Source organism: Ursus maritimus, unplaced genomic scaffold, assembly GCF_017311325.1.
Source record: "Ursus maritimus isolate PB19 unplaced genomic scaffold, ASM1731132v1 scaffold_7, whole genome shotgun sequence".
NCBI classification, from domain to species: domain Eukaryota; kingdom Metazoa; phylum Chordata; class Mammalia; order Carnivora; family Ursidae; genus Ursus; species Ursus maritimus.
The window spans coordinates 19,455,327-19,478,451 of record NW_024426885.1 but is presented as its reverse complement, the minus strand read 5'-3'; the positions used below and the strand labels follow the sequence as shown (position 1 = coordinate 19,478,451).

Sequence of the window (23,125 nt, the reverse complement as noted above, 5' to 3'; positions counted from 1 at the left end):
GAGAAAACTGAGCCTCAGTGAAGTGAAGTGACTTGCTGATGTCACCCCACTAGTCCAAGGCTGGGGAGCACAGGACACCCGGTTCCTCTGACTAGTTCTTAAATGCAGATGTGATAGGACAGGGAAAAAAACACAAAAAACATAAAAATGAACTATCAAAGGACAGAGAGAGCAACCCTTCTTAACTTCTGGGAGAAACTTCTATGAATAGAATATACATAATGCATTTATGATGCTGACAAACGCGCTAAACCTTTTCTGGAGGGATGTGTAAGAGGCCGTGAAGGGCACAAACTTAGCAAGAGGAACTGCAATCGGGGAGGAAGCCATGAGAGAGTTTTACTTCGCATTCTGTGTCTTTCTATAGCATTTCAACTCTTTTCCATCTGCATTTAAGAAGCAGGAACAAGGGGTTGTCTGGGTGGTAGGAGGATGGATCATTTTTCAATTTTCTTCTTGATTCCTTTCTGAAATGAAAAAGAAATATGTTGCTTAAAAAAAAGAGAGAAGCTGATGAAAGCTGAATGAACCCCCCCAAATTTTACAAACACACTTATTCATAATTCATAATTAAGAACTCTTTAGGGGTACCTTCTTGGGTCAGCCAGAGGAGCATGTGACTCTTGATCTCGGGGTTGTAAGTTCAAGCCCCACATTGAGTGTAGAAATAACTTAAAAATAAAATTAAAAAAACAAAAAAACAAAAAAACCCAATACTCTTTGTAGGGAAGATCGGAGGGAATAATTCTAGCTAAAAGCCCTGCCAAACCAAGATTTTCATGACTGAGAGCAGGAAGCGCTCTCTGATATCTGTAGTGAGCTGCGGTCATCAATAATTAAACATGGAAAAACAAAAACCTAGGCTAATGCGGTTTCTGGAACCACGCATTTCATTTTACTTTGCACTCCTTGCCTTCTATGGAGCCTTGAACCCGGTAGTAGATGCTCAAAAAATCTAATGGATAATTTGCCTGTTGCATTCACTGGGTCCTGAAGCAAGTACCAGTCAATATTTCTTAATGGAAACTGATAATAAAATACCGTTGATCCCAACCACTATTCCTAGACCCCATCTACAACCCTAATCCGGGTGGGAGCAGGGAAGAGTGGTCAGCGTTGGGCTGCATTGTGAGACTGAGCTCCCCTCCCCCACAAAGGGCCTGGGTAAGGGGTGGGACTGACCCCCATCACCGTCCGGTGTCTGGGAGCACTGAGCACAGGTGAGGTCTTCCCATCCCAATTGCCACTTCAATATAGTGCACAGAGAATGTGCACCCTTCCTTGACACCCCACCCTCCAGCCTCGGCCATCTGCACCTCCCATTACTTCCCCTCAGTCCTCACCCAGCGCTCTTGTCCACCGTCCCCTTTGCCAGCCCTCTTGTGGAGTCCATAGAGATGCTATCTTCCCAGTTCCTCGAGGGCAAAGAGAGAGGGTGTTGCAATTCTCACATATCTCCCATTCTAGCTCATTGCCACAGAGAGCTGGGGAAACTGGTAAGACTGCACCAGTGAGGCAGGGAGGGCTTTTGGGCTTCCTGGAGGAGGTGGACATGCACAGACTCCTGGTGCCCTGCAAGGGGAGAAGGAAGGGCCCTAAGGACTGGCCCCTGCCTGCCTCTCCCACCCTGTGATCTCCCTGTTGCTCAGCTCACACAGGCACCCCGGCCTCCTCCTTCCCGTCCTAGAGGGCATCGACCCCAGCTGAGGGCCACTGTGCCACCCCATGAGACTAAGAGCAGAGCCAGTACGGAGCGTGTGCTGAACTGAAAGCCCTGATGGGGCCATTGGAACAGCTGGGTCCAGCTGTGTTTGACACGGGCTCAGTTCGGTCTGTTATGGATCACAGGGGTTCCAACAGGAATTTTCTGCCACTTGCAACCAGAAGAGTCTTAAGTGGGATGTCACTGCCCCATCTGCCTCTGACGTGCCACAGAGCACTGTGTGTTCTAGATGGAGGCGAAAGAGAGATGCCTTGGGACCTGGATGGCCAGGAACGGGGGCACCAACAACAGTCAGAAGTCTGGAGACATGGCGGGCTTGGGCACAGCGGGCTGAGCTCTGGCAGGAAGCCCGGATGGAGATGCCCCACAAGCGGGGAAAGAAGTGTGGGTCCACATCTGAGGGTGCTGGAGTCTCTGATCCAGATACGGGGAGGTGTGGGAGGACGCGAGATGGTGGAGGGGTGGGAGAGGGGACGCGGTCGGAAAGAGGACCAAGAAGACAAGGGAGGCCAGACCTCAGGGACTGGGGATCTTCCTGCAGTGGGAGGAACAGTTAGGAATGAAGAGCAATCAAGGCGTGGAAGGAGGGCAAGCTCCTGAGCCACTCTCTCCCTGTTTCTTTTTCTGTTAAGTGGGTTCACAGTCTCCCTGTGTTGTGCTGTGGCGAGGGTGGGGAAGGCATGGCAAGCCCTTCTCTGAATGCAGAGCTCAAGAAACAGGAGCTGGCGTCAGTGGAACAGGAGAACAGAGACAGTTCACAGTGTGGGTATGGAAGGAGAGGAGCTCCAGAAGGGGTTGCTCCCTTCTGTGTTCCCCAGACACGGCTCTCGGCGCCTGCGGTGTTGAGCTGCTGGTTGCCAACTCTGTCCGTGCCACTGGGGGCCCTTCGAGTTGGAGCCAAGACTCGTTCCCTTTGCACCGCAGAGCACAGAGCCCGGCACAGCGCGGGCCCAGCAAGTGCGGGTGCGGGGTAGGGGCGGGAAGGGCTGGCGGGCGCTGATACTGCAGGGCTGGGGGAGGAGCAGAGGGACTGTTGAACTGAGCTCCTGAGAAGTCACTGGTAACTGTTGGCTGTTGGGCCTCACAGGATTGACCTAGGATCTGCAGCTGCCCTGTGTGTCCCTGTCCCTCCACAGGTCACTATCCCCCCTCATCTGCCCCCCAGCAGGTGAAAGGAACTGGGGGACAGGGCTGCCAGGCTGCACCCCCCACTGTGTCTCCCAAGGGGCGGACCTAACAACCCTTTCTCCGGCTTAGCTGGCAGGCAGCCACGGCTGTGCCCCTCTGTTTGGTAAGGGCTCTTATCTCTGCCTCTGCTAGAATTTGGCACTGCTGACCCTCTCTCATCACTCCCCAGGCAGTCCAGCAGACAAAGAAGCCCCAAACAACCGCTGAGCTCATCCCCAGAAACCCTCACGCGCACAGCCCCCCTTCCGTGGTGGTGCCCGGGGCACTTACCCCAAAGCGAGCCCCCAGGGAACCTGCATCTTTATGACTCCCACTGAGGCCTGAAGAGAGATTCCAGAGGGCAGGTCTGGTGGGGATGGGGGTGGAGAGGCCGCTAAGAACCCACTGCTCCTGAGTCCTGACCTTGCACAACGCTACCAGCCCTGAGGCCCTGCGTTCCTTCCTTGGGGTTTAATTCACTGGGGCTGTGAGTCCTCCCTTCAACTACCCCCAGGGTGGGACACATTCACCTTAGGGAAAAACAAACCCACAGCCGCTCCCTGTGGACACGGGGAGAACTGGGACTTGCTGGAGGGCAAGACGCAGAAAGGGAAGGAGTGGAAAAGTACCCCAGAAAGCCTTCCCCTCCCTGCAGCTGGGCGTCCTCCGGCCTGCGGGGTGGGGCTGCGCTTCAACCTTTCTGTCCTTTAATGCGTATTCACAGGGGCCACTCCGAGCCTGTTGCCGCCGGGTGCCAGGGACACGGATTTGTTCAATCAAGGTCCTTGGGGGGGAGAGTAAGACCCTCTCTCTCAATTCACAAGAACCTCAGAGCCTGGAAGAGAGTAAAGGGAAGCTCAGGGTGTGCAGAGCCCCTCCCTTACCTTTTACCCCTCCTGTCCTTGTCTCTGTAGCCCCACCTTCGGTCTCAGTGCAGAGGGGAGGCAAAGGCTCACGGGACGCGATGGAGCAGAGCTCGGGGCAGGACGATCCCCTTCTACTGAGACGGTCACAAGTCTTCCAGGCAGGCAGCTCTTAGTCCTAACCCCTAAGAGTAGATGTTCCTCTTCTCCCTGCCCCCAGGCGAGTCCCAGGGATACTGTCCTTTCCCCTCCCCACCACAGAGGACGGCGACAAGCCTTTGTTTCCCACAGGAGCCCCTCTTCGCATTCCAGCTGAACCCTAAAAGGCACAACTAACGCCCTTTACCTGGAGCAGTGGTTCTCAAAGTCTAGCAGGAGGCGCCATCATATCAGATTATCGGACACTTGTTAGAAAAGGAAATCTCAGACCCCATCCTAGGTGTGGGGGTGCTCAAGCAATCCACTTTAACAAGCCCGCCAGGTGACTCTGTTGCCTCTAGTTTGAGAACCACTGGCCCAGAGGACAGTTAGGCTAGAATTTATGGGGGGCTGGTTGTGAAGTGGAGAGAGGGGGAAAAGGACATCCCAGCAGCCTGGCTGGAGCAGGAGGTGGGCTTCTCCAAGGGAGGGAGCTGGGTCAGTTTCAGGACCAAAGCTCTGGTCCTCCCTCCAGCCTGGGGATTCTTATAGGGGGCAGGGGCACAGGTGGAGAGCAGGCCCATGGTTTTCAGGACTTTTCAAAGGAATCTGAAATCCAAAATATCAAGAGCCTTTCTTTGAAAAGCTGTCAACTTATTTAATACACAATTCATGTTTCTAATACATTCTTAGTGGAAAAAGTCAAACCATACTAAACCGTAGGGAGCATCAAGGAAGGTGCTAGACCCCTCCCCAGAAGCAGCCACTGTTTTCTGTTTATACTTCGGGAGGTCTCTGTACAGGTGTGTGTGTGTGTGTGTGTGTATATATATATGCAGAAGTACACAGTGGGTGTTTTCACACAAACAGGATGATGGCGGGTGCGTTATGCTTCAAATCCCCACCCCCTCCCATTTAATAATACACCTTAGAGAGCCATCCCAGGGCTGGGCCTCTTGACACCGTCTCTGATGCGGTGGCTACTAAAAATACATGTTCACATCACATCAGAGTATCCTCCTGTTCTTGGGCCCTCCACATCCTCGCCCCTCCCAACCCAGTGATGCCTACCCTACCCCAGAGCATGCAAGGCACACGCACACACGCGCACGCGCGCGCACACACACACACACACACACACACAGACAATGATCCAACGGAAGGAAACCCTCCTTGTCCTTGCCCAGGCTGACAATCCCTGAATTCGCTTTTGGCTCTAGGACAGGCATTCCTTAGCCCTGAGAGGCTCCTCCCTGGAACCCGCGGGCCGACAGACTGACAGACAGACAGGCACTGGAAGGCTGTGTCGCCACTGAAAGAGCTTTGTTTGTGCATGCATTTATCCCGAGTGGGAGTCCAAAGCTTTCCCTCCGATTCCCAAAAGCCTCTGAAACCCCAAAAAGGATTAAAAATCATAGTTGTAAGTGGATTGCCTCTTAATGGGGAAGAGCATATCGGTAAAAATAATTCCTGCCTCTCTAGAGTGCTTTCTTCCTAATTAAAGTTGCAGCTCCAGAAGCGGGCTTGGGACAGCGGCAGCCTTACCCTCTCTGCCAGCTCGGGGTTGGGTGCAGGGAAGTGGCAGCGCAAGAGGGAGGAAACATTAAAGATTGGAGTATGAGCAAGGCAGGAGAGCAACTCCAGTTCGTAGTGTCCTCCCCAAATCTGTATCCTCCCCGGAAGTTCGGAACGTGACTCTATTAGGTCCAAAATAGGGTCTTCACAGATACAATTAAGTTAAGCTGAGGTCATACTGGAGTAGGGCAGGCCCTTAATCCAATGACCGCTGTCCTTTCAGAAGAGACCAGACACAGGGGCCACAGAGGGGAGAAGGCCAAGTGAAGAGGGAGGCGGAGGACAGATGATGTATTTACAAGCCAGGAACCTGCAGGACGGCTGACAACCTCCAGAAGCCTGGAGAGAGGCCTGGACCGGTGTCTCCCTGGGGCATGAATCCCGCCCCCCTTGATCTGGGGCTCCCAGCCTCCAGAACTGGGAGAGCGTGCCTCTCTGTTGCTTAAGCCCCCAGTGTGTGGTACGTTGTTACAGCAGCCCCAGGTAATTAATACAGCAAGACAGAGGTGGCAAAATGCAGAGTTTGACAGAGGCTTCCAGGGAGCCCCCCCCACCGAGCCCCCTTCCCAGATTGCCCAGCTCTCAGGAACTAGAAGGGCCAAGTGTCTTTGGGTCAAAGAGTCGGCACTGTGCGCGACACTAGCTAGGGCTGTGCTCCCTCAGGTGTGCGGGCAGCTCTCGGCCTGGAGAGACTTCCCCTTAATAAACAGCCAAACCAAACACATGTTCCCCTCCAGGCCCCCGAGTCACCTGCCACTTGGCAAAGAGAGGACGTCAGCCCAGTTCCTGGCTGGCAGCACTGACAGGCGCCCATCTGCTCCGGAAGCGCCAGCCTGGATAAACACAGCCAGGCTCTGCCTCCCACGGTTGGACCAGCCGGGCCAAGCCGGCGGTGCGGAAGCCCTGGGTCTCAGGCCTTAGACCCCCGGGGTCACTCTCCACGCCTACCCGGCCACGCTGGCTGCCCCAGGAGAAGCAGTATCCCTGGAAAACGGGAGGAGAGACACAGGAAAGGAAAGCTCCTTGCAGGATTCTGCCCACCTCCCAGGTCACTTCCTCAAATCCCTCCCTCCTGGGCCCAGGGTCACTGCCCCCTCCCACCTGCCCTCCCCTCACTCACGCCCACATCAAGCCATCTGCCACCCTGGCCCCCCCTGGCAGGCACCACAGCCTTATGACTCAGCGCCCAGCCCTGAGGCTGCTCTGTGGGTGGCCACTCCGGAACCTTGGAGGGGAGGGAGGTGCTGGGAAGGGGGCCTGAGCTGGGGGTGGGGTAGGGGGAGAAGACACGTGCAGACCCCAGGTGGCCTTTCCAGAGCGCCAAACCCTGACAGCACTGCCTTCATCCGGTTTTAAAGCGGACCAACTCTCCAGCGGAGGTGTTGCCTAAAACATGATGGTCTAATTAAAAAGCACCTAATTCGGTTCCTTTTTCGCCTCCAGGTTCCACCACCTGTTCTTCCGGCCCTGACCCCAGGCCTGATTGGGACATGTTTCTCTAGTGTATTCCCCCATGACCCCTTCAGGGGCCACCCCCCATCCCTTACAGCCCCTGCAACAGCCCATTCACTCCCCCACGCCCTTGAGTGGATGAATTCCCACGAAGGTAGGAGACGTTTCATGGCAGGTCCCTGCAGGCTTGAACAAAGGATTTGACCTCAGGTGCTTATCGCAAAGCACTAGCAGTAATGGTGAGATTGTAGGTGTCCTTCTGGGGAAAGGAGTGAGTCCAGGCAGAGACTATCACCCCTCCAGTGTGGTAGGACAAGGGGCTGGCCCTTGCCCTGGGCATCTTGGGAAGCTAGCTCCAGGAGCGGTCCGAGAATTTGGCTCTAGAGGAAAAACCTGCAGGCTGGGCCTGCCCCACAGCTGGAAGGTTGTGATTTGAGGCCTGGCTCCACCCCTCGAGGGTCAGGAGAGGGCTGGAGGATTCAGCCCGGAAGGCTAGAGTTCCCAGCCAGTGGAAGCCTGCTTGGGGCAGCTGCCTCTGTTCGCTCCGGCTGAGCCCCTTCCAAAGGGGGCTCCGCCAGAGCCTCTTGTAAGCCGCATGGAGATTCAGGCACCTCACCTCAAAGCTGCAAAGGAGGTTCTTGGGGTTTGGCCTGGTTCTCTCCCTTACCTACCGGCCCCCAGGGTCCACCTGCGGATTCTCCTGCAAAGCCAGGCAGTGGTGATCCTTCTTCTTCCGAGCTCTGTTCCCTCCCAAACAAGCCAACAGCCGGTTCATCTCAGAGCGGTTGTCCTCCTCCGGGTAACTACAAGGAAACAGATCGGGCTGAGCAAAAGCAAAGAAGACTGGGGAGTTCCGAGAAACCTCAAAGTTAGAAGAGTCTGAATGTGTTTAATCTTGGATCTGCAGCAAGACTCCCTCTCTGCCTCAGTTTCTTCGGCTCCAAGCAAGGTTCCTAAAAGTACCTGCCTCAAAGGCTGTAGTGAAGACAAAATGAGAAAGAGAACTGTGCAAATGCAGTTCGATACGGCCTGTCTGGTTCCTTCTTTCAAGAAGTGCGCGCGGCCTAGCAACAGTAATAATAAGAGTCACGTTCCTCATTCACCCTTTCTGTGTCTCCACAGTGAGCGTCAGACATTGTCTGAGGGTTCAGCCTACACCACCTCCCCGAAGTCTGAGTTCCTTTACCCCAGTCTTTCTTTCTTCCCACACTCTTCTCCAGGAGACAGTTCAACACCCCCAGGTACGCCTCTCCGCTCCCCCCTGGGCATTGGGATATTTTCCAGGCCAACGCTCTCTCCCTGAGAGCCTCGCAGGCACATGTGCTGCTTCCCAGGGCAGGAAGGTGGGCAGAAAACGGCCCCAGCTGGAAAATCAGAGTCTGTGTTTCTGCGCAACTTCTTTAGAATAACAGACTTGGAGAAAAAAACAAAACGCTCCACTCAGAGAGGTTCTCTGTTTGCCTGGGTACTCCCAGCCTGCCCCATTTCTCAGCTGCAGAAATCGTGATTTTCCTGAGGCCACACAGCAAGTAAGCAGCAGAGATTCCACCGACACTGAGCACCTGCAATATGCCAGGTACCGCACCCACCCCCTTAGTAAACACAACGGCGGTCACGCCGGGCTCCTAGCGCTGCTTAGAGCACCAGCACGTAGAGACAGGGAATGGCACTGAAATTCTTTGGAGAAAGATCAGACCCCGAACAAGTCTCAAAGGTCACTGCTGACACTGATCAATACTGTAAGAAAACAGATCGGTATGGGATGGAGTGGTGGGTGGATTTAGGCGAAGGGCGTCCTCTTTACCTACAGTAGTCAGAAAAGTAACACCAAGCAGAGAACCAAATGATGAGAAGCAAGGATGCAAAGTGAAAGAGGTGCCCAGTTAAAGAGAACAGCAAATGCAAAGGCACTGGGGCAGGAATATGCTTGGGGTCTTCAAGGAACAGGAAGGAAGCCAGTGTGGCTGGAGCAGTGAGAGTGAGGGGCAGTGGCAGAGGCAAGGAAAGGAGGGAAGCAAGAGCCAGGTCATCAGGGCCTCACAGCCACAGTAACGAGTCTAGATTGTATTCTTTTTTTTTTTTTTTATCTTCCTAAGAATTATAATAATATTTTTGGGGGCGCCTGGGTGGCACAGCGGTTAAGCGTCTGCCTTCGGCTCAGGGCGTGATCCCGGCGTTATGGGATCGAGCCCCACATCAGGCTCCTCCACTATGAGCCTGATTCTTCTTCTCCCACTCCCCCTGCTTGTGTTCCCTCTCTCGCTGGCTGTTTCTATCTCTGTCAAATAAATAAATAAAATCTTAAAAAAAAAAAGAATTATAATAATATTTTTTATTATATTATGTTAGTCACCATACAGTACATTCTAATGACAATAGGAAGACACAGGAAGGTTTTTAAGCAGGGCAATAACTGTTATGACTTATGGTTTAGAAATACTGCTCAGGCAGCTATGTGCAGAGTGGATTAAAGTTGGGCAAGCAGCTGAGGAAGCTGTGGAGGCCTAGACCACTGCAACAGCTGTGCGATGGAAAGAAGCAGGAAGCCAATACTTTGACACTAACACTGAGCCTGAGGCCTGGCCTCCACCCAGTGATGCTCAACATAGAGCTGGGAGACTGAGCTGGGAGCTGGTGGCCAGATGAGTGGCCTGGGTTAGGAGACGGGGTGGCAAGTGCCAGGGAGCCGGGGAGGCTCCCTCTCCCGGGATTAAAGCCACAGGAGACCAGCAGCTTTGGGGTAGGCACGGGCAAGGCCAAACTTGGGGGATCCCACATCCTTCTTTCAGTTCCCTAATATGTATGATGTCTTTCCATTCTTAAAAGGTCATTGTCAGGGCCACTATCTGTGACATATAAATGTTCCAGAAATAAAAACCTGGGAGTAATTAGAATAAAAAACAGCTTACATTCATTTTTAGATTTCAAAATTGTGTTTAACTTGTACCTACATGTGACAAAAACTTCAGAGTGCAAGAGCATACAGCAAGAAATAACTGTCCCTCTGCCCCATGCTCCTCCCTAGAAAATATTCTGTTATCTGTTCATCTGTAATTTCTCTAGAAATATTGTCAGCATATACAGACATGTATATTCCATATCCTATTTTAAAATACGGAGATAGCATAGTATACGATTTTGTACCGTGTTTTCACGTGTTTTCACCAAACAATATTTCATGAAGATCATTTCCGGTGAGTCTGTGAATACTATTTCACGCTGTTTCAGTGGCTGCATAGTGCACCGTTGCACAGCTGTATCTGGTAGAAAAACAGGTATCAAGATAATTTCCAGGTTTGGGCTAACAGAAACCAGGTCACCACAAACACTTTCATAGGTAGGTCTTTGGTGTTTCCATCAAACAGAAGTGGAATTTCTAGCTCAAAAGAGAATTACATTTTTTTTCCTGTTTAAATAAATATCGACGAATTGCTATTTGGAGCAGTTGGACCAATTCACTCCCCAGTCATACCCCTCGCTGACTCCACCAGCATCCTCAACACGATGTCAACGCAAGACATCGTCCGAGGGATTCATCTTTGCCAATATGAGGCCTGACAATGTGTGCGCGGTAAGTGTAAGCCCACCTTCACTGGCGTGTGGATGCTTTCACTCCCACTCTGCGGATCAGAGAGCTGGCCCCAGGACAAAGCCAGTGTCCCAGGAGAGAAGGCAGAAACCACAGGTGGGAATAGTATAGGCAGGGCCAGCAGTGAGGAAGGAGGGGCCGGAGAAGGCCATGGTTGCCTCCACACACACGCGGGCTCTGGCCATCGAGATGGGGGAAGGAGACACACAGGTCGGAAGCCAAGAGACGAGTCAGCAGTCAGGCCCATAACCCACTCCACCAGCACCAGACGCAGGGCTGCCTCATCTGCACGCCTGCCTGGGCCAGCTTGAGGCCCGGATGTGGGTGTCACGGAGCCATGCTAGGGCCATGGGAAGTAGGTCACTTGCTGGGGGAGTAGGGAATTTAAGGGCAGAGATAAGAGAGGATGCTGACATCTGGGACCAAAGCCCCAAGTTTCCTTTCTTCCCACTATAAACCGGTTGGTGGCTGTAAAGCAGGAAAATGCAGGCTCCATTAAAATTGAGAGAGAGAGAGAGGTCTCTGTCAATAAACCACAGTAGCCCAGTGAACCTAAGTTTAGCATCTCTCCGCCTGTTTGGGAGCCTCTGGACTGCCAACGCTTCTAATGGGCTCCACTTCCGTGAACTCAAGGTGATGGAATCGACCTCAGCAAAAACAATGTGCTAAATAGGGAAATGTGATCAGAGCTGCTGACCTTCAGCAGAAAACTCTTTTTGTAGGCCTTGGACTTGAAGTGAGGAATGTATGCTTTGAGACGGGGTGCGTGTGTGTGCGTGTGTGTGTGTGTGTGTGTGTGTGTGCACGCGCGCACGCTCACCCGTGTGTGTTAAGATTAAGAATTTCGGGTGTGGCTGGAAACAGTGAGAAAGTTCTACCATGTTACTAAGACTTGCCTATTAAAAAAAAAAACAACAACTTAGGGGCGCCTGGGTGGCTCAGTCGTTAAGCGTCTGCCTTCGGCTCAGGGCGTGATCCCAGCGTTCTGGGATCGACCCCCACATCAGGCTCCTCCACTGGGAGCCTGTTTCTTCCTCTCCCACTCCCCCTGCTTGTGTTCCCTCTCTCGCTGGCTGTCTCTCTCTGTCAAATAAATAAATAAAATCTTTAAAAATAAAATAAAATAAAAAACTTAAAAAAAAAGAGGAGGGCAAGGAAACCTGACTGCTTTGAAATGGACATTAGGGCCCATCTGGAAGTAGGGGGTATTATTCATAGAATTCTCAAGGGAGTGGGTTTTCAAAGTCCCTCCCAGGCTCATGGGACACGCCTGAACAGGCATTTGAAAAGATCCTCTGGAATGCTCCAAGGTGGGCAGCGCCAGGCATGAGTCCCCCAGAGCAGGCCCATACTAGAAGCTTGTGGCCATCAACAGTTTGCGGAGCACTGAGGGTCAGAATCGGGCAATCGTGAAGGCCTCCAAGAGTATCCCAGGGCATTGACCCAGAGAAGCCCAGAGAGCAAGCTCTGGTCAGCACTGACCGTCTGAGATACTGGGGGTTCCCGTTGTTCACCTTTCTGGATGAAGATGGTGTCTACATCTTCTCCGACTTCCAACTATGTCTGTCTTTCATGCCACCTCCCCATCCGCTCCACTGTCTCAGGCAATCAGTAAATGAACCATTTTGATCCTACAAGTCCGAAACCCTTCTAGGTACAGTGGGGGAGACAGAAGTAGGACACCAAGTTGGTCGGGATGTTGGCAGAGGGGGCTCTTACGCGAGGTGGTGGGGAGACTAGGTAGGTGCAATCACTTTAGAAAACGATTTGGCACTATCTTGTATGGTTGAACTGCACACACCAATAACCTAGCAAGGGACCCTCTCCTAGGTGTATACCCTGGGAACTCTTGCACCTCTGCGAAAGACATGCATAAGGATGTTCAAAGAAGAATGGTTTATAATAGTAAAATTAGGGAAAAGCCAGATGTCCGTGATGAGGAGAAGGAAAAAATTGTGCATTGTGGTCTATTCCACAACGTAATATTACGCAGCAGTGAAAATAGATGAACTACAGTTACATGCAAGAAGATGGATGAATCTTAGAAACAAATGATGTGTTAAAAAAAAAAAAGCGAGTTTCAGAAGACTACATACACTAAACCATTTTTTCTAAAGCTTAAAAACAATCAAAGTTAAACCACTTTTTTCTAAGGTCTTACAAATGTGTCCTAAAATTGTTCTAGAGCAAAAGAATACCAAGCATGAAATTTAGGACAGTTGTTACCCCTGGGGGTGGACAGGTTATGGACAGGGAGGAGCCCACAGGCAGGGGCATGTCTGAGTCATATTCTAGTTCTTACACCACAGAGCAGGTTACAAGGGTTCATTTTATTATGTTTTATTTGTTGCCTATGTCCTTTTATATCAAAAATACACAATAAACATTTTTTCAAAGATTTTATTTATTTATTTATTTATTTGAGAGAGAGTAGGGGTGGGGTGGGGGGAAGAGCAGAGGGAGAGGGACAAGCAGACTCCCTGCTGAGCGCAAACACAGAGCCCAATGCGGGACTCAATCCCACAACCCTGAGACCATGACCTGAGCTGAAATCAAGAGCCAGATTCTCAACTGACTGAGCCACCCAGGCGCCCCACAACAAACATTTTTAAAGAAAGAAATAACTCCTGCTCTGAAGGAGATTGCCATCTACATGAGAAGACAGAAGCACTGACCCCAAAAAGGATATTTTGTATGTGACAGTACAAGAAAGAAGCCTATGAATGACCATGCTTGTTTGGACTCTTGGTTGCAAGTGCCAGAAATCAAATTCAAACCAGTTCAAGCAGAAGTACGTAGCAAGTAAAACACAAATAAATAAGTAAATCTGGCTCATTAATTGAGGTGGGGCCAGGTCCGGGTACTCCAAAAACTCAAATAATGAGCAACTCATGTCTTTATTCTCTTTGCTTCTCTACACGTGTTGGTTCATTTTCTCCCACCATGGACAGGTAGCTTCCATCTGGAAAGGGGATAAGAAGGGATGCGTGTAGATAATCCAAGCCTGGCTTGCATCAAGCCAGTTTAGCAAAACCAAAGGAAAGACAGAGAGGTTTTTCTCCTTATGTTCCATATCCAAAAGCCCAGGCAAGGATTCTGATTGGCCTGCTTTGGGTCACATGTCCATCCCTGGGCCAATCACGATGGCCAGGAGAAAGGGCGTGATGTGATTAGAGGCCCCATCTAATCTCAGGAAGTGGAGGAGGGGTGGCTCCCTAGAGAAAAGGGCGTGCTGTCATCAGAGGAAGGAGCAGAAAAAATGCCAGACAGACAAACACAACCACAACCGATGTCCACTCTCAGGGCTCAGACAGCAAGGGGAATAGGAGCTCAAGGAGCCGAGACAGCAGGGAGAATCTTTGGAAGAGAAGGTCCTAACTGTGGGCTGAAGAAGGAGCAGAATTGGAGGCCTTGGGTAGGGAGGAAAGGAAGCTCCTGCCAGACCCTGGAGGCAGGAGACTCTGTAATGCAGGAGTGGCTCTGGGTGACCCTGGGGGAGCCATTTTAATTGTTCTGTGGTTTGGTCAGCTCCAGGGTGTAAAAACAAATCCTAATGGGAGGGATTCCCTGGGAATGGAAAGTCGGTACAGAAGGCAGAACACAGGATGTTGTAGGAGCCTGGAGGACGCCCCCACACGGGCCTCGGGCTGACTCAGGCAGACGTCTGGGGCCATGGAGGGGGCAGGCTGGGAAGAGAACACAGCTCTTCCTTCTAGAAGTTGCCTAGAAGGATGGTTTCCAGCCGGGCTGATTTGGCTCACCACCCCCAAACCATAGCCCTCAGCTAGTTACGTGCCAGAGGGGTGGCTCAGCATGGCGACCGTGCCCAGCAGGCCCGGGGACCACTGCAAGGGCCTAAGGAGAGGCGAGGACCACCGGGCCCAAGAGTTCCTGCTTTAGAGAGATCGACAATGTCATACATCCATTATGAGTCCAGGGCTGTAGAGTTTACCCTGGATTCGAATCCCCATTCTTGCATTTGACAAGTAAGTGCCCTGAACAATTTGCTTCACTCTGAGTCCCAGTAAAATGCCCCAAATACAGTAGTTGTACCTACATGAGGAGTGATTGTGAGGCTCAGATAGGAAAAGGTTATGGATGGCATGAGGTTCTCCATCAATGTTTGCCATAGTTATAGCCATGATGTCATAATTTACAGAGTCTGTGACATGAGAGCTGTGGGCCCAAGACAGTACAGACAGCCACTCAGAGGCCAAATGACCCCTTATTGAGGACCCCGTAGAGGACGCTGTGTATTATATTTGAAGCAATTTCCCAGCTCAGGGCCTTTGCACATGCTGTACCCTATACTTTAAATATGCTTCCCTTGAACGCTACATGACTGGCTCCCCGTCATCCAGGCTTAGGATAAATGCCACCTCCTCACTGAAGCCTTCTCCGATTGCCCTAACTAAAAAAGGAACCTCCCCTGCCCTCTGCCCTATTACTCTCTTTTATGGTCTTCCTATCATTATTACCCTCTGATTTAAATTTGCTTTTATCCCCTCTGGAATATAACCTCACCACAGACAGACACCTATAGCTCCAGGCTACCACGGCAGATGACAGATGCTTACATGTTTGTGAAATGAATAAATGAAGAATGCCCTGGTAATGCTGAGACCTTGCATTTCCACCAAGGCTCAGAGAGGTTCACTCACATCTCCCAAGGACTTATTTGCATCTGGCTCCTCTCGGCTCCTGGCTGCGAGGTCCTGGTTCAAGCCAAGCAATGAAGTCACTAGAGCTGGGCACTTACCTCCTGGCCCCCCATACGGTCCTGGCCCTGGCTGGAGTTCATGTGGTCCATCCAGAACCGCTGTGTGGGGTTTAGGCTAGCCAGCGGGGGATTAGCGAGAAAATCCATCCGTCTATTAATGCACATTTGCAGAGTGCCTCAGGATCTGCCCTTGGGGAGTGTCCTAGGCTGATCTGGGGAGACAAGGCCTGTTGGATATCCTGCTTGGCTGCTTTCCTGGAGCCTTCTCCATAGCGCCTAGTAGGACGTAGAATGTCTAACTCTGAATGACAGTTTATGATTTCAGACTGAAAAGGTCACTGAGATGAAAGCCCGACCCTCCAGTTTGCTGATCAGCTTCACCCTCTCTCCCTGCAAACCACTGTTTTTCAAGGTACAGTCTATGCGCCATCTATAATAAATCATGAGATGCTTGTGAAAAACAAAACAGGACTAAACTAAACAAAACACACAGGCTCCTAGCCAGCCCGGACCTGCTAGGTCAGAATCTCTGCAGTGGATTTTGAAAGCTGCATTTTTCTCAAGATTAAATAACCAGGCAAGATCACACAGTGAGTGCGTGGTGGAGGAGGACTCACGTTCACACAGCTGGGCTCTAGAGCCTGTGCTCCTAACTTTTGCCCAGTGGTGGCTCTCCATTCCTCATGGCCACCTGCCCCACCAGGGACTCCACAACAATTGCCTCGATAACGTCCATCTGCACCCTTCTCCTTCCAACAAGCAGGTCCAGCCCCCTGCTCGTGGTTGCATGCCGTGAGTATGTCAGTCTCCCCTGTAAAGTCAGAGGGCAAGCAGTTATACGGGTCCCTTCTGCATCCCTGGAAACCAGGACAAGGCCTGGCCCAGACCACCTCCATTGTCCATGCGTGCCTACAAGGGTATAGTCATCCAACCAATACTTCTTGTGTTTACTATGTGCTAGGACCTTTTAAGGCACTCAGGATTCAGCAGTATAACACCAAACAAAATCTCTTTCCCTCAAGGAGCTCACATGCTGTGGGTGAAATGTACATGTGAAATGATAATGGATTCTGCAAAGCCTGCTGGGAAGTAAATGAAACAAACTATAAGTGTGGAGAGAAAGGTAGAGCTCTGTGAGCTGAAGCAATCAGGGACGGCTTCCTGCAAGAGGCCTTGTTGGTACCACCTTCCTTATTGTTGAACACATGTAAGGCGAGGTCTTCTGAAGGCTTGGATTTTCTCCCTAGAGTCTCACTCCTAGTGGCCAATGCGGGCCCTGGTATATCAGGCACAGTTCCTATAGTTAACAGCACCTTGACCAGGGTCTGCAGGAAAGGTTTGGGTACCTGGATAGAGGGGCAAAAGGACAGTTATTAGTGGTAATGTTATTTCAAGTCAAATCATTGTTGGAAGCTAGTCCTGACTTGCTTTTCTTGGGTTGTTTTAGGATTAAATGCTTAACTCGGGCAAAGAAGCAGAGTCAATTAATAGAAGGCATCATTGCTGTTTTGGGTAGAAAATAGTCTCAAATAGTCCCAGCTCATGCCTTACCTTAGTAGTCAAGAAAGAGAGGTAGGAGATAATCTGGGAGCTTCTCAGATTATGCGGCACATTGGGAACTATGGTGAAAAAGCTGGATTTAACTGTGAGATGGGAAACCATTGGAGGGTTTTAAGCAGGGTGATGATGAAAGATCACTAGCTGTTTTGAGAATGGACTGTAGGGAGGATAGGGCGGAAGCAGAGATCAGTTAGGAGGCCACTGCTAGGGTCTGGGTGAGGGGCAGTGGTGGCTTGGACCAGCAGCAGGAGAGGAAGCTGAGAGAAGTGGACAGACATGACTTTTGGACACATCAGATGTGGCAGGGGTGGGACACAAGGGAANGAGGAATCAAGGAGGACCCCAGGTTTGGGATAGATAAATAGGGGTGCCATATTCTCAGTTGGGGAAGGTAAAGGAAGAGGATGTCTAGGGGACAAAATCAAGAGTCCCGTTGTGTCCATGTTGGTGGTGGCAGGCTGAATAATGCCCCTCTAAAGATGGAGACTGTGAAGATGTGACCTTAATGGCAAAAGGAACTTTGCAGATACAATGAAGTCAAAAATTTTGAGGTGAGGAGGTTATCCTGAACCCAATGTCAACATAAGGGGCCTTATAAGTGAAAGAGGGAGGCCAGAGAGTCAGAGCTACTCAGAGTGAGAAGGACTGAGCCCATCATTGATGGCTTTGAAGATGGAGGAAGGGAGCCATGAATCAAGGGAGGCAGACAGACTCTAGGAGCAGGAGAAGGTAAGAAAATGGCTTCTCCCCTAGAGCTTTCGGAATGAACACGGTCCTGCTGATGATTTGCTTTTAGCCCAGCAAGACCCATTTTGAACTTCCAACCAAATTCTGTTCTACCCCTCTCTCTTGCCCACAGCATTACATCCATAGGAGCATCCATGAATAATCAAACGGGCCACATTGGTCCTGGCCTTTGGACCTGGAATGTTCTTTCCCTGATTCATGCATGGCTGGCTCAGTTTAATCATCCCATCATCAGTTCCAATGCCAGCTCTTCAGAAAGACCGGTCTGGCTCCGGCTATGATTGCGCTTTCTTCTCTCCAACTCTGACCGCAGAGGCTGGCTTTGCTGAGCGTATTCGTGTGTTTCCTGTCTTCCCCACTACCAGGAAGGTCCACGACAGCAAGCAACTCATTTATCCTGTTTACTAATGAATTCCTAGTACCTGAGCCAGTGCCCGGAACATCGTAGGTGCCCAATAAATCAAACAAAGCAAATGTGATTTAAAGAAGGGGTACTGGGGCGCCTGGGTGGCTCAGTCGTTAGGTGTCTGCCTTTGGCTCAGGACGTGATCCCAGCATTCTGGGATCGAGCCCCGCATCGGGCTCCTCTGCTGGGAGCCTGCTTCTTCCTCTCCCACTCCCCCTGCTTGTGTTCCCTCTCTCACTGGCTGTCGCTCTCTCTGCCTAATGAATAAATAAAATCTTGAAGAAGAAGAAGAAGAAGAAGAAGAAGAAGAAGAAGAAGAAGAAGAAGAAGGAGAAGAAGGAGAAGAAGAAGGGGAGGAGGAGGAGGTACCTGGCTGGCTCATCAGTGGAGTGTGCAACTCTTGATCTCAGGGTTGAGTCTGAGCCCTGTATTGGGTGTAAAGATTACTTAAAAAATAAAATATTTTAAAAAATAAAAATAATAAAGGAGAAGGAAAAGAAGGAGGAGGAGGAGGCGAGAAGACAGTCCTTGGTTTATGTCTGCAGAAATCTAGAATCTGAATGCCATCAATCAGCTCCCCTTGAATTCACTGAGCCTGCTGTGTGCTGCTTCGTGGGACAGATAGGCAGAAGCCGGCCTCTACTCACAGGAGCTCACAGCCCGGGAGGAACGCATCAGAAGGAAGGGAAGGCTGAGAACTCAGATACAAGACCCTGCTGGCAAGAGCTGCAGAGCAGAGGAACTAGAACCCCGCGAGCCCAGAGAGGTCTGACTCCACCTGGGAAGAGAAAGGAGGAGATGCTATTTGAGAAGGCTGGGGGTCTGCAGGCTGGGAGAAAGGTCCAGAGAAAGCTCTCTTAGCTCTTTCTGAGAAGGCAAGCCCCCTTAAATGAAGACATTTCTGTCTGAGGAATACAAGCAGCCTAAGATGCAACTTTTGCCCTGAATGCTTTGTCATCTAGCTGTGGAAACAAGCAATAGACACGTCCAGCACAGCGTCAGGAGGGACGCAGCGCAAGAACGTAAGAGCTGGGGTTTGGGGACAGACAAGCCTATCTACTTCCGCTACATCTGCTACCCACTTCTGCCCTGACTGTTGTGCCTCAGCGTCCTTATAAGAATTTTCCCTCCTTCACTGGGTTGTTGTGAGGCTTGAAGGCAGATAATAAATGCAGCACAGAGCCCGGCACTCCGTAAGTGTTCGATAAAAGGCAGCCGTTATTATTTTTAAAAGCAGGTGGGACACTGGGTGGGACTGTCTTCATGTTTTTGAGATTCCCGGAGGGGGGACCTCTCTAAGAGACTGACAAAGGGTCTGTGACGGGATCCCCAAATCTACAGTTTCACACACACACACACACACACACACACACACACCTGCCGTGATATTTAGGCCACTCAGGCTGGGAGCCCTTGCCCTCAGTGCAGCCATGCTCAGCAGGCCGGACTCCTCTGATTGTGCCCTTCAAGACAGCAGCATTTGGGTGCCTTTCTCTTGGAGCCTGGATGCCTTAACCTCGCCTTTCAACGTGCAGGCGTTGGAGAGATACCTGGGCCACAGCTCCCTGGGTGCCGTGTACAATGCAGGCTGTGGGACCTGAGGAGACCTGCATGAGAATCTACAAGGATGAGCCCCAGAAATCTACAGAGCACGGAGTCCCTGAAAACACTGGCTCACTCTGCCCTCTGCCTGGGTTGCCTGTCCCCCGTAATTCACCTCCTGAGCTCCTTTGTCTTCCGAGGGCTAGACACCACCTCTCCTGTCACACCCAAGGCTGAGCCAGGTCTTCTTGCCAGGGCGCACACTCATCTGTGACTGCAAGTATCTCACCACAGGGCGGGGTCTGGGTCCATCATCTCCCAGCCCAAACTCCCTCCTGCACACATGTGTTCACTCATCATTCTAACCTCAGCTCCCAGCAAGTGGTGTGCACTCAGCAAGACCTGCGCGAATTTTCCACGTATCAATGGGGGGTTAATCGCCCCCCTTTCCCTCAGCGTATTAAAAAATTTAAAAGGCAAGGTTTACATCCAAACACTGGCCTTGCCCCACAACCAACCTAACTACTTGGTGAAACGAAAGGCTCACTTCATTCTTGAAGTCAGGACTTCTCAGGGCTGCTGGCAACTAAGGCTGGGCTATTCTCATATAATCCAGATTAACAACTTCCTAGCAGAGCTGGGTTTTCACATGCTGACCCCTTCTTACCGAACGACTGGAGATTTCCTGTTTTCCACTTTCCAGCCCCTGAGGCCTGGCCATACCCAGGAAGCCAAAGGGAACCAGCACCTGGAACCAAGATCAAGGACCATTGGCTACACATTGTCCTTATGTTTAAGCTACAACCAATGGGGGGCGCCTGGGTGGCACAGCAGTTAAGCGTCTGCCTTCGGCTCAGGGCGTGATCCCGGCGTTCTGGGATCGAGCCCCACATCAGGCTCCTCTGCTATGAGCCTGCTTCTTCCTCTCCCACTCCCCCTGCTTGTGTTCCCTCTCTCGCTGGCTATCTCTGTCGAATAAATAAATAAATCTTTAAAAAAAAAAAAAAGCTACAACCAATAGCTTCCCATCTGGCTTAGAGTCAAATCTTTATACGCCCGTAAGGCCCTAGGCGCTCTCCTTCCCCAACCCCATCCTCTAATCCTCTGCTTCTTATTTCTTGGACATGATCTCCTGCAACTCATTTAGGCAAGGGTTTCTCAGATTTGGCCCTAGCAGTGTTTGGGGCTGGATAATTTTTTGGGGAGCAAGGAGGCTGCCCCATGCACTGTAGGCTGTTAGACAGCACCTTAGACACTAGTAGCACCCCACTACAAGTCGTGACAACAAATAAGTTCTCCAGACACTGCCAGCTGTTCCCTGGGGGCAACCTGGGGAGCAAAATCACCCCCTGTTGAGGCCCACTGGTCTCAGCTACTCCATTCCAGCCCCATGGCCCTCCTTGCTGTTCGCCTTGCTCCCAGCTCAAGGTCTTTGTATTTGCTCTTCCCCACTCCTACCTGGATAGTGCCTGGCTCTCTCCTGCCCTTCCAGGTCTTTACTCAAATGTCAGCTACTCACCCAGACCTTCCCTATTTAAAATTGCAACCATCCCAATAATCCCTAAAACCCTTCTTTGCTAATTTTTTCCATGGCATTTATCACTATCCCGCATACCACAAGTCTTTCTCATTTTGCTTAGCAGTCTACCAACCTCCAGGAGAAGGAAGCCCTCTGATTAAGAGATTTCATTTGCTCCTTTGCTGTTTTGTTTAGGTCTTCTCTCCCCACTGCTGCGTCCCTGAGCTTAGACCTGTGACTGGCATACAGCAGCACTCAGCAAGTATTCATTGAACAAATGAATGAATGAAACGGCTCTGATTCCTTCCTGCCCCAGAAGCTCTGGCTCAAGAGAAAGACAAACCTGAGTCACTTTTCCAGCTCTCTTGCCATCTAACCCAGGGGGCACTGTTGGGGTGTGGGCACTCTGTGCTGGGCCTGTAAACATTTTACCCTTTCCCGCATCACTGTTTCTTAACTGCCCCACTTTTGAAGATAGAGAAGATCACATGGGGCAAGGGCTTTCAGAGCTGGTTATTAAGAAGCAGACATTCTCTTTTCTTTTCTCAGTTCTGTTTTCATGGCTGCATATGTCACAGGAAGGCATGTGCAGCCTCAATACCCCTACCCTTGGGCCCAAGCCACATATATATAAATATTTGTATGTATATATGTATATACACACACACACACACACATACACACACACACACACAAGTTATACAAATAATAGTAACAGCTGACCTCTCTGAGTGCTTCCTGAATCCCAGGCATTGTGCTAAGCATTGCGTCTCCTTGCTTTACCCTCCAACATCCCTGCGAGGTTGGTTTTGTTGTTATTGTCATCCCACTCGCACGGGTGAGCGGCAAGAGCTTCAGTGTCCGATGCAGAGACGCACATCTGAGCATGAAGCCAAACAGGATGGTCCGACTCCAACGTCCCTCATTCCTAACCACTACAATAACTGCCTCTTCAAAAGATGTCTTCATTACCAGAAAGGCAAACAGTGCAGGGAGAGCCCACTGTGCTCCCCAGAAGGAATAGCTGATAACTTTTATACTAGAGAACTTTTTATACGACCACGATGCATGTAAATGCATAAAAAGGTCTGTCGGATATACACACACACCTGTGTGGGTAAGCGGGTTTCCCCTTTGCCTGCTGTACTAGTGCCAGACCCTTTTGTTCCACTTGGTTTTTCGCTCTCTAACGGTACATTTTGGACCAGACCTTTAAACCTCGCTAAGGTGATGCCTCCCCTCCTGGGAGCTTTAGGTTGATGGGCAGGCTCCGGATGACGTGATGTAATGAAGACAAGCTAAGGCTGGAGCAAGACGCGGTACATGCATGTGCTGGCCAGACGGCAGCTGTGTGGGTCTGGCCTCTTAACGAGGCCCAGAGGTGCCGTTAGAAGGGGTGTTTGGTTGCTGCTGCTTTTGTTTTTACCTTAAGTGGCTCAGGGTACCATCGCCTTGGCTGAGAAACGAGTAGGCTTCCCTGCCTGGATAAGAAACTCTCAAAGACAAGCTCTCCTGAGCAGCCCCAGGGAAGCCCTTGGAGACTGGGCTAAGGGAGTCAAGGGCTTCCAGTCTTCAGATCCTTAAGGATGAGACGCATGACTCACTGCTCAGCTTCCGGGGACTGTGCTAGGTGCCCAGCTTCTGGCAGTCGGTTCATTTCATCCACACAACACTATCAGGTCGGTGTCGCTACCCCCATCTTACAGATGAGAAACTGACGCTCAGAGAAGTTAATAACTCACCCAGGAGCGCACAGCTCGTACGATGCAGTGCTGTGTCTTTCTAAGGCCTCGAAGAATCACAGCAGAAGGCTGGAGCTGTTTGAAACCTTGTAACTCCTGCCCTTTCTTCTGTATAAATGAAGCACACAGCCCAGGGGCCTGACCACGCTGGCTGCAGGCTGCACGGCCAGGCTAAGGAATTGGCTAGGGCTCCGGTTTTTCAAACTATATTTGCTGTAACAAAACCTCCAGGGAAGTTGGTGGAATTGAATGAAATAGAGTCAGTTCTGCATCCTGGTGGCCCACAGGCGTTGGAATAACTGACTTCCTGAAGAGGATTTGCCCACTGCCAAACAGAATTAGCTGCCTGCCAATATGAATCAAGGGCGGGGGGGGGGGGGGG

The 23,125-nt window shown here is 51.0% G+C and overlaps 1 long non-coding RNA gene across 1 annotated transcript in view; it reads right to left on the bottom strand.

Annotated features, from left to right (window-relative positions):
• Nucleotides 1-314: 314 nt before the first annotated feature.
• LOC103657005 overlaps nt 315-23,125 on the bottom strand; it is a 34,075-nt gene continuing 11,264 nt past the window's right edge. Inside the window, exons 2-3 of the long non-coding RNA XR_005833261.1 lie at nt 7,590-7,721; nt 315-467 (exon numbers count right to left, since the gene is read on the bottom strand). This is a non-coding gene — a long non-coding RNA (uncharacterized LOC103657005). The remainder of the gene's footprint in view (nt 468-7,589; nt 7,722-23,125) is intronic.